Genomic DNA, 10778 nt, shown 5'->3' with positions numbered 1-10778 from the left:
TTCGTTTGGTTGCAGGGGACATTTTCAGTTTTTATGGCCAAAATGTGCTTTTCAGAGGCTGAAAAGCATGTTTTGGCAGAGTATGATAATTTTCATTAAAACTTAATTTCTATCACTTCGAATGATGCCAAATGAATAACTTACTTGAATTGGACCATTTTACACTATGTCCATTGTAGATTTGTGTCTCTGACAGTTCATTTGGTTGCAGGGGACATATTCAGTTTTTATGGCCAAAATGTGCTTTTCAGGGGCTGAAAAGCACGTTTTGGCAGAATATGATAATTTTCATTAAAACTTGATTTCTATCCATTCGAATGATGCCAAATGAATAACTTACTTGAATTGGACCATTTTACACTATGTCCATTGTAGATTTGTGTCTCTGACAGTTCGTTTGGTTGCAGGGGACATATTCAGTTTTTATGGCCAAAATGTGCTTTTCAGAGGCTGAAAAGCATGTTTTGGCCGAGTATGATAATTTTCATTAAAACTTAATTTCTATCACTTCGAATGATGCCAAATGAATAACTTACTTGAATTGGACCATTTTACACTATGTCCAATGTAGATTTGTGTCTCCGACAGTTTGTTTGGTTGCAGGGGACATTTTCAGTTTTTATGGCCAAAATGTGCTTTTCAGCCCCTGAAAAGCACATTTTGGCCGAGTTTGATAATTTTCATTAAAACTTGATTTCTATCACTTCGAATGATGCCAAATGAATAATTTACTTGTATTGGACCATTTTACACTATGTCCATTGTAGATTTGTATCTCTGACAGTTCGTTTGGTTGCAGGGGACATATTCAGTTTTTATGGCCAAAATGTGCTTTTCAGGGGCTGAAAAGCATGTTTTGGCCGAGTATGAACATTTTCATTAAAACTTAATTTCTATCACTTCGAATGATGCCAAATGAATAACTTACTTGAATTGGACCATTTTACACTATGTCCATTGTAGATTTGTGTCTCCGACAGTTCGTTTGGTTGCAGGGGACATTTTCAGTTTTTATGGCCAAAATGTGCTTTTCAGAGGCTGAAAAGCATGTTTTGGCAGAGTATGATAATTTTCATTAAAACTTAATTTCTATCACTTCGAATGATGCCAAATGAATAACTTACTTGAATTGGACCATTTTACACTATGTCCATTGTAGATTTGTGTCTCTGACAGTTTGTTTGGATGCAGAGGACATATTCAGTTTTTATGGCCAAAATGTGCTTTTCAGGGGCTGAAAAGCATGTTTTGGCCGAGTATGATAATTTTCATTAAAACTTGATTTCTATCACTTCGAATGATGCCAAATGAATAACTTACTTGAATTGGACCATTTTACACTATGTCAATTGTAGATTTGTGTCTCCGATAGTTCGTTTGGTTGCAGGGGACATTTTCAGTTTTTATGGCCAAATTGTGCTTTTCAGGGGCTGAAAAGCATGTTTTGGCAGAGTATGATGATTTTCATTAAAACTTAATTTCTATCACTTCGAATGATGCCAAATGAATAACTTACTTGAATTGGACCATTTTACACTATGTCCATTGTAGATTTGTGTCTCCGACAGTTCGTTTGGTTGCAGGGGACATTTTCAGTTTTTATGGCCAAAATGTGCTTTTCAGAGGCTGAAAAGCATGTTTTGGCAGAGTATGATAATTTTCATTAAAACTTAATTTCTATCACTTCGAATGATGCCAAATGAATAACTTACTTGAATTGGACCATTTTACACTATGTTAATTGTAGATTTGTGTCTCTGACAGTTCGTTTGGTTGCAGTGGACATATTCAGTTTTTATGGCCAAAATGTGCTTTTCAGGGGCTGAAAAGCATGTTTTGGCCGAGTTTGATAATTTTCATTAAAACTTGATTTCTATCCATTCGAATGATGCCAAATGAATAACTTACTTGAATTGGACCATTTTACACTATGTCCATTGTAGATTTGTGTCTCCGACAGTTCGTTTGGTTGCAGGGGACATTTTCAATTTTTATGGCCAAAATGTGCTTTTCAGGGGCTGAAAAGCATGTTTTGGCCGAGTATGATGATTTTCATTAAAACTTGATTTCTATCCATTCGAATGATGCCAAATGAATAACTTACTTGAATTGGACCATTTTACACTATGTCCATTGTAGATTTGTGTCTCCGACAGTTCGATTGGTTGCAGGGGACATTTTCAGTTTTTATGGCCAAAATGTGCTTTTCAGAGGCTGAAAAGCATGTTTTGGCAGAGTATGATAATTTTCATTAGAACTTAATTTCTATCACTTCGAATGATGCCAAATGAATAACTTACTTGAATTGAACCATTTTACACTATGTCCATTGTAGATTTGTGTCTCTGACAGTTCGTTTGGTTGCAGGGGACATATTCAGTTTTTATGGCCAAAATGTGCTTTTCAGGGGCTGAAAAGCATGTTTTGGCCGAGTATGATAATTTTCATTAAAACTTGATTTCTATCACTTCGAATGATGCCAAATGAATAATTTACTTGAATTGGACCATTTTACACTATGTCCATTGTAGATTTGTGTCTCTGACAGTTTGTTTGGTTGCAGGGGACATATTCAGTTTTTATGGCCAAAATGTGCTTTTCAGGGGCTGAAAAGCATGTTTTGGCAGAGTATGATAATTTTCATTAAAACTTGATTTCTATCCATTCGAATGATGCCAAATGAATAACTTACTTGAATTGGACCATTTTACACTATGTCCATTGTAGATTTGTGTCTCCGACAGTTCGTTTGGTTGCAGGGGACATATTCAGTTTTTATGGCCAAAATGTGCTTTTCAGAGGCTGAAAAGCATGTTTTGGCCGAGTATGATAATTTTCATTAAAACTTGATTTGTATCCATTCGAATGATGCCAAATGAATATCTTACTTGAATTGGACCATTTTACACTATGTCCATTGTAGATTTGTGTCTCTGACAGTTCGTTTGGTTGCAGGGGACATATTCAGTTTTTATGGCCAAAATGTGCTTTTCAGGGGCTGAAAAGCATGTTTTGGCCGAGTATGATAATTTTCATTAAAACTTGATTTCTATCACTTCGATTGATGCCAAATGAATATCTTACTTGAATTGGACCATTTTACACTATGTCCATTGTAGATTTGTGTCTCTGACAGTTCGTTTGGTTGCAGGGGACATATTCAGTTTTTATGGCCAAAATGTGCTTTTCAGGGGCTGAAAAGCATGTTTTGGCCGAGTATGATAATTTTCATTAAAACTTGATTTCTATCACTTCGAATGATGCCAAATGAATAACTTACTTGAATTGGACCATTTTACACTATGTCAATTGTAGATTTGTGTCTCCGACAGTTCGTTTGGTTGCAGGGGACATTTTCAGTTTTTATGGCCAAAATGTGCTTTTCAGGGGCTGAAAAGCATGTTTTGGCCGAGTATGATGATTTTCATTAAAACTTAATTTCTATCACTTCGAATGATGCCAAATGAATAACTTACTTGAATTGGACCATTTTACACTATGTCCATTGTAGATTTGTGTCTCCGACAGTTCGTTTGGTTGCAGGGGACATTTTCAGTTTTTATGGCCAAAATGTGCTTTTCAGAGGCTGAAAAGCATGTTTTGGCAGAGTATGATAATTTTCATTAAAACTTAATTTCTATCACTTCGAATGATGCCAAATGAATAACTTACTTGAATTGGACCATTTTACACTATGTCCATTGTAGATTTGTGTCTCTGACAGTTCGTTTGGTTGCAGGGGACATATTCAGTTTTTATGGCCAAAATGTGCTTTTCAGGGGCTGAAAGCATGTTTTGGCCGAGTTTGATAATTTTCATTAAAACTTGATTTCTATCACTTCGATTGATGCCAAATGAATAACTTACTTGAATTGGACCATTTACACTATGTCCATTGTAGATTTGTGTCTCTGACAGTTCGTTTGGATGCAGGGGACATATTCAGTTTTTATGGCCAAAATGTGCTTTTCAGGGGCTGAAAAGCATGTTTTGGCCGAGTATGATAATTTTCATTAAAACTTGATTTCTATCACTTCGAATGATGCCAAATGAATAACTTACTTGAATTGGACCATTTTACACTATGTCAATTTTAGATTTGTGTCTCCGACAGTTCGTTTGGTTGCAGGGGACATTTTCAGTTTTTATGGCCAAAATGTGCTTTTCAGGGGCTGAAAAGCATGTTTTGGCCGAGTATGATGATTTTCATTAAAACTTAATTTCTATCACTTCGAATGATGCCAAATGAATAACTTACTTGAATTGGACCATTTTACACTATGTCCATTGTAGATTTGTGTCTCCGACAGTTCGTTTGGTTGCAGGGGACATTTTCAGTTTTTATGGCCAAAATGTGCTTTTCAGAGGCTGAAAAGCATGTTTTGGCAGAGTATGATAATTTTCATTAAAACTTAATTTCTATCACTTCGAATGATGCCAAATGAATAACTTACTTGAATTGGACCATTTTACACTATGTCCATTGTAGATTTGTGTCTCTGACAGTTCGTTTGGTTGCAGTGGACATATTCAGTTTTTATGGCCAAAATGTGATTTTCAGGGGCTGAAAAGCATGTTTTGGCCGAGTTTGATAATTTTCATTAAAACTTGATTTCTATCACTTCGATTGATGCCAAATGAATAATTTACTTGAATTGGACCATTTTACACTATGTCCATTGTAGATTTGTGTCTCCGACAGTTCGTTTGGTTGCAGGGGACATTTTCAGTTTTTATGGCCAAAATGTGCTTTTCAGAGGCTGAAAAGCATGTTTTGGCCGAGTATGATAATTTACATTAAAACTTAATTTCTATCACTTCGAATGATGCCAAATGAATAACTTACTTGAATTGGACCATTTTACACTATGTCCATTGTAGATTTGTGTCTCTGACAGTTCGTTTGGTTGCAGGGGACATATTAAGTTTTTATGGCCAAAATGTGCTTTTCAGGGGCTGAAAAGTATGTTTTGGCCGAGTATGATAATTTTCATTAAAACTTGATTTCTATCACTTCGAATGATGCCAAATGAATAACTTACTTGAATTGGACCATTTTACACTATGTCCATTGAAGATTTGTGTCTCCGACAGTTCGTTTGGTTGCAGGGGACATTTTCAGTTTTTATGGCCAAAATGTGCTTTTCAGAGGCTGAAAAGCATGTTTTGGCAGAGTATGATAATTTTCATTAAAACTTAATTTCTATCACTTCGAATGATGCCAAATGAATAACTTACTTGAATTGGACCATTTTACACTATGTCCATTGTAGATTTGTGTCTCTGACAGTTCGTTTGGTTGCAGTGGACATATTCAGTTTTTATGGCCAAAATGTGCTTTTCAGGGGCTGAAAAGCATGTTTTGGCCGAGTTTGATAATTTTCATTAAAACTTGATTTCTATCACTTCGATTGATGCCAAATGAATAACTTACTTGAATTGGACCATTTTACACTATGTCCATTGTAGATTTGTGTCTCCGACAGTTCGTTTGGTTGCAGGCGACATTTTCAGTTTTTATGGCCAAAATGTGCTTTTCAGAGGCTGAAAAGCATGTTTTGGCCGAGTATGATAATTTACATTAAAACTTAATTTCTATCACTTCGAATGATGCCAAATGAATAACTTACTTGAATTGGACCATTTTACACTATGTCCATTGTAGATTTGTGTCTCTGACAGTTCGTTTGGTTGCAGGGGACATATTAAGTTTTTATGGCCAAAATGTGCTTTTCAGGGGCTGAAAAGTATGTTTTGGCCGAGTATGATAATTTTCATTAAAACTTGATTTCTATCACTTCGAATGATGCCAAATGAATAACTTACTTGAATTGGACCATTTTACACTATGTCCATTGTAGATTTGTGTCTCCGACAGTTCGTTTGGTTGCAGGGGACATTTTCAGTTTTTATGGCCAAAATGTGCTTTTCAGAGGCTGAAAAGCATGTTTTGGCCGAGTATGATAATTTTCATTAAAACTTGATTTCTATCCATTCGAATGATGCCAAATGAATAACTTACTTGAATTGGACCATTTTACACTATGTCCATTGTAGATTTGTGTCTCTGACAGTTCATTTGGTTGCAGGGGACATATTCAGTTTTTATGGCCAAAATGTGCTTTTCAGGGGCTGAAAAGCACGTTTTGGCAGAATATGATAATTTTCATTAAAACTTGATTTCTATCCATTCGAATGATGCCAAATGAATAACTTACTTGAATTGGACCATTTTACACTATGTCCATTGTAGATTTGTGTCTCCGACAGTTCGTTTGGTTGCAGGGGACATTTTCAGTTTTTATGGCCAAAATGTGCTTTTCAGAGGCTGAAAAGCATGTTTTGGCAGAGTATGATAATTTTCATTAAAACTTAATTTCTATCACTTCGAATGATGCCAAATGAATAACTTACTTGAATTGGACCATTTTACACTATGTCCATTGTAGATTTGTGTCTCTGACTGTTCGTTTGGTTGCAGTGGACATATTCAGTTTTTATGGCCAAAATGTGCTTTTCAGGGGCTGAAAAGCATGTTTTGGCCGAGTTTGATAATTTTCATTAAAACTTGATTTCTATCACTTCGATTGATGCCAAATGAATAACTTACTTGAATTGGACCATTTTACACTATGTCCATTGTAGATTTGTGTCTCCGACAGTTCGTTTGGTTGCAGGCGACATTTTCAGTTTTTATGGCCAAAATGTGCTTTTCAGAGGCTGAAAAGCATGTTTTGGCCGAGTATGATAATTTACATTAAAACTTAATTTCTATCACTTCGAATGATGCCAAATGAATAACTTACTTGAATTGGACCATTTTACACTATGTCCATTGTAGATTTGTGTCTCCGACAGTTCGTTTGGTTGCAGGGGACATTTTCAGTTTTTATGGCCAAAATGTGCTTTTCAGGGGCTGAAAAGTATGTTTTGGCCGAGTATGATAATTTTCATTAAAACTTGATTTCTATCACTTCGAATGATGCCAAATGAATAACTTACTTGAATTGGACCATTTTACACTATGTCCATTGTAGATTTGTGTCTCCGACAGTTCGTTTGGTTGCAGGGGACATTTTCAGTTTTTATGGCCAAAATGTGCTTTTCAGGGGCTGAAAAGCATGTTTTGGCAGAGTATGATAATTTTCATTAAAACTTGATTTCTATCCATTCGAATGATGCCAAATGAATAACTTACTTGAATTGGACCATTTTACACTATGTCCATTGTAGATTTGTGTCTCTGACAGTTCATTTGGTTGCAGGGGACATATTCAGTTTTTATGGCCAAAATGTGCTTTTCAGGGGCTGAAAAGCACGTTTTGGCAGAATATGATAATTTTCATTAAAACTTGATTTCTATCCATTCGAATGATGCCAAATGAATATCTTACTTGAATTGGACCATTTTACACTATGTCCATTGTAGATTTGTGTCTCCGACAGTTCGTTTGGTTGCAGGGGACATTTTCAGTTTTTATGGCCAAAATGTGCTTTTCAGAGGCTGAAAAGCATGTTTTGGCAGAGTATGATAATTTTCATTAAAACTTAATTTCTATCACTTCGAATGATGCCAAATGAATAACTTACTTGAATTGGACCATTTTACACTATGTCCATTGTAGATTTGTGTCTCTGACTGTTCGTTTGGTTGCAGTGGACATATTCAGTTTTTATGGCCAAAATGTGCTTTTCAGGGGCTGAAAAGCATGTTTTGGCCGAGTTTGATAATTTTCATTAAAACTTGATTTCTATCACTTCGATTGATGCCAAATGAATAACTTACTTGAATTGGACCATTTTACACTATGTCCATTGTAGATTTGTGTCTCCGACAGTTCGTTTGGTTGCAGGCGACATTTTCAGTTTTTATGGCCAAAATGTGCTTTTCAGAGTCTGAAAAGCATGTTTTGGCCGAGTATGATAATTTACATTAAAACTTAATTTCTATCACTTCGAATGATGCCAAATGAATAACTTACTTGAATTGGACCATTTTACACTATGTCCATTGTAGATTTGTGTCTCTGACAGTTCGTTTGGTTGCAGGGGACATATTAAGTTTTTATGGCCAAAATGTGCTTTTCAGGGGCTGAAAAGTATGTTTTGGCCGAGTATGATAATTTTCATTAAAACTTGATTTCTATCACTTCGAATGATGCCAAATGAATAACTTACTTGAATTGGACCATTTTACACTATGTCCATTGTAGATTTGTGTCTCCGACAGTTCGTTTGGTTGCAGGGGACATTTTCAGTTTTTATGGCCAAAATGTGCTTTTCAGAGGCTGAAAAGCATGTTTTGGCCGAGTATGATAATTTTCATTAAAACTTGATTTCTATCCATTCGAATGATGCCAAATGAATAACTTACTTGAATTGGACCATTTTACACTATGTCCATTGTAGATTTGTGTCTCTGACAGTTCATTTGGTTGCAGGGGACATATTCAGTTTTTATGGCCAAAATGTGCTTTTCAGGGGCTGAAAAGCACGTTTTGGCAGAATATGATAATTTTCATTAAAACTTGATTTCTATCCATTCGAATGATGCCAAATGAATAACTTACTTGAATTGGACCATTTTACACTATGTCCATTGTAGATTTGTGTCTCCGACAGTTCGTTTGGTTGCAGGGGACATTTTCAGTTTTTATGGCCAAAATGTGCTTTTCAGAGGCTGAAAAGCATGTTTTGGCAGAGTATGATAATTTTCATTAAAACTTCATTTCTATCACTTCGAATGATGCCAAATGAATAATTTACTTGAATTGGACCATTTTACACTATGTCCATTGTAGATTTGTGTCTCTGACAGTTTGTTTGGTTGCAGGGGACATATTCAGTTTTTATGGCCTAAATGTGCTTTTCAGGGGCTGAAAAGCATGTTTTGGCAGAGTATGATAATTTTCATTAAAACTTGATTTCTATCCATTCGAATGATGCCAAATGAATAACTTACTTGAATTGGACCATTTTACACTATGTCCATTGTAGATTTGTGTCTCCGACAGTTCGTTTGGTTGCAGGGGACATATTCAGTTTTTATGGCCAAAATGTGCTTTTCAGGGGCTGAAAAGCATGTTTTGGCCGAGTATGACAATTTTCATTAAAACTTGATTTCTATCCATTCGAATGATGCCAAATGAATATCTTACTTGAATTGGACCATTTTACACTATGTCCATTGTAGATTTGTGTCTCTGACAGTTCGTTTGGTTGCAGGGGACATATTCAGTTTTTATGGCCAAAATGTGCTTTTCAGGGGCTGAAAAGCATGTTTTGGCCGAGTATGATAATTTTCATTAAAACTTGATTTCTATCACTTCGAATGATGCCAAATGAATAACTTACTTGAATTGGACCATTTTACACTATGTCAATTGTAGATTTGTGTCTCCGACAGTTCGTTTGGTTGCAGGGGACATTTTCAGTTTTTATGGCCAAAATGTGCTTTTCAGGGGCTGAAAAGCATGTTTTGGCCGAGTATGATGATTTTCATTAAAACTTAATTTCTATCACTTCGAATGATGCCAAATGAATATCTTACTTGAATTGGACCATTTTACACTATGTCAATTGTAGATTTGTGTCTCCGACAGTTCGTTTGGTTGCAGGGGACATTTTCAGTTTTTATGGCCAAAATGTGCTTTTCAGAGTCTGAAAAGCATGTTTTGGCCGAGTATGATAATTTACATTAAAACTTAATTTCTATCACTTCGAATGATGCCAAATGAATAACTTACTTGAATTGGACCATTTTACACTATGTCCATTGTAGATTTGTGTCTCTGACAGTTCGTTTGGTTGCAGGGGACATATTCAGTTTTTATGGCCAAAATGTGCTTTTCAGGGGCTGAAAAGCATGTTTTGGCCGAGTATGATAATTTTCATTAAAACTTGATTTCTATCACTTCGAATGATGCCAAATGAATAACTTACTTGAATTGGACCATTTTACACTATGTCAATTGTAGATTTGTGTCTCCGACAGTTCGTTTGGTTGCAGGGGACATTTTCAGTTTTTATGGCCAAAATGTGCTTTTCAGGGGCTGAAAAGCATGTTTTGGCCGAGTATGATGATTTTCATTAAAACTTGATTTCTATCCATTCGAATGATGCCAAATGAATAACTTACTTGAATTGGACCATTTTACACTATGTCCATTGTAGATTTGTGTCTCCGACAGTTCGTTTGGTTGCAGGGGACATATTCAGTTTTTATGGCCAAAATGTGCTTTTCAGAGGCTGAAAAGCATGTTTTGGCCGAGTATGATAATTTTCATTAAAACTTGATTTGTATCCATTCGAATGATGCCAAATGAATATCTTACTTGAATTGGACCATTTTACACTATGTCCATTGTAGATTTGTGTCTCTGACAGTTCGTTTGGTTGCAGGGGACATATTCAGTTTTTATGGCCAAAATGTGCTTTTCAGGGGCTGAAAAGCATGTTTTGGCCGAGTATGATAATTTTCATTAAAACTTGATTTCTATCACTTCGAATGATGCCAAATGAATAACTTACTTGAATTGGACCATTTTACACTATGTCAATTGTAGATTTGTGTCTCCGACAGTTCGTTTGGTTGCAGGGGACATTTTCAGTTTTTATGGCCAAAATGTGCTTTTCAGGGGCTGAAAGCATGTTTTGGCCGAGTTTGATAATTTTCATTAAAACTTGATTTCTATCACTTCGATTGATGCCAAATGAATATCTTACTTGAATTGGACCATTTTACACTATGTCCATTGTAGATTTGTGTCTCTGACAGT

The sequence above is a fragment of the Stigmatopora argus genome, unplaced genomic scaffold (assembly GCF_051989625.1).
Source record: "Stigmatopora argus isolate UIUO_Sarg unplaced genomic scaffold, RoL_Sarg_1.0 HiC_scaffold_26, whole genome shotgun sequence".
In the NCBI taxonomy this organism is placed as follows: domain Eukaryota; kingdom Metazoa; phylum Chordata; class Actinopteri; order Syngnathiformes; family Syngnathidae; genus Stigmatopora; species Stigmatopora argus.
This window is presented reverse-complemented; position numbering follows the sequence as displayed.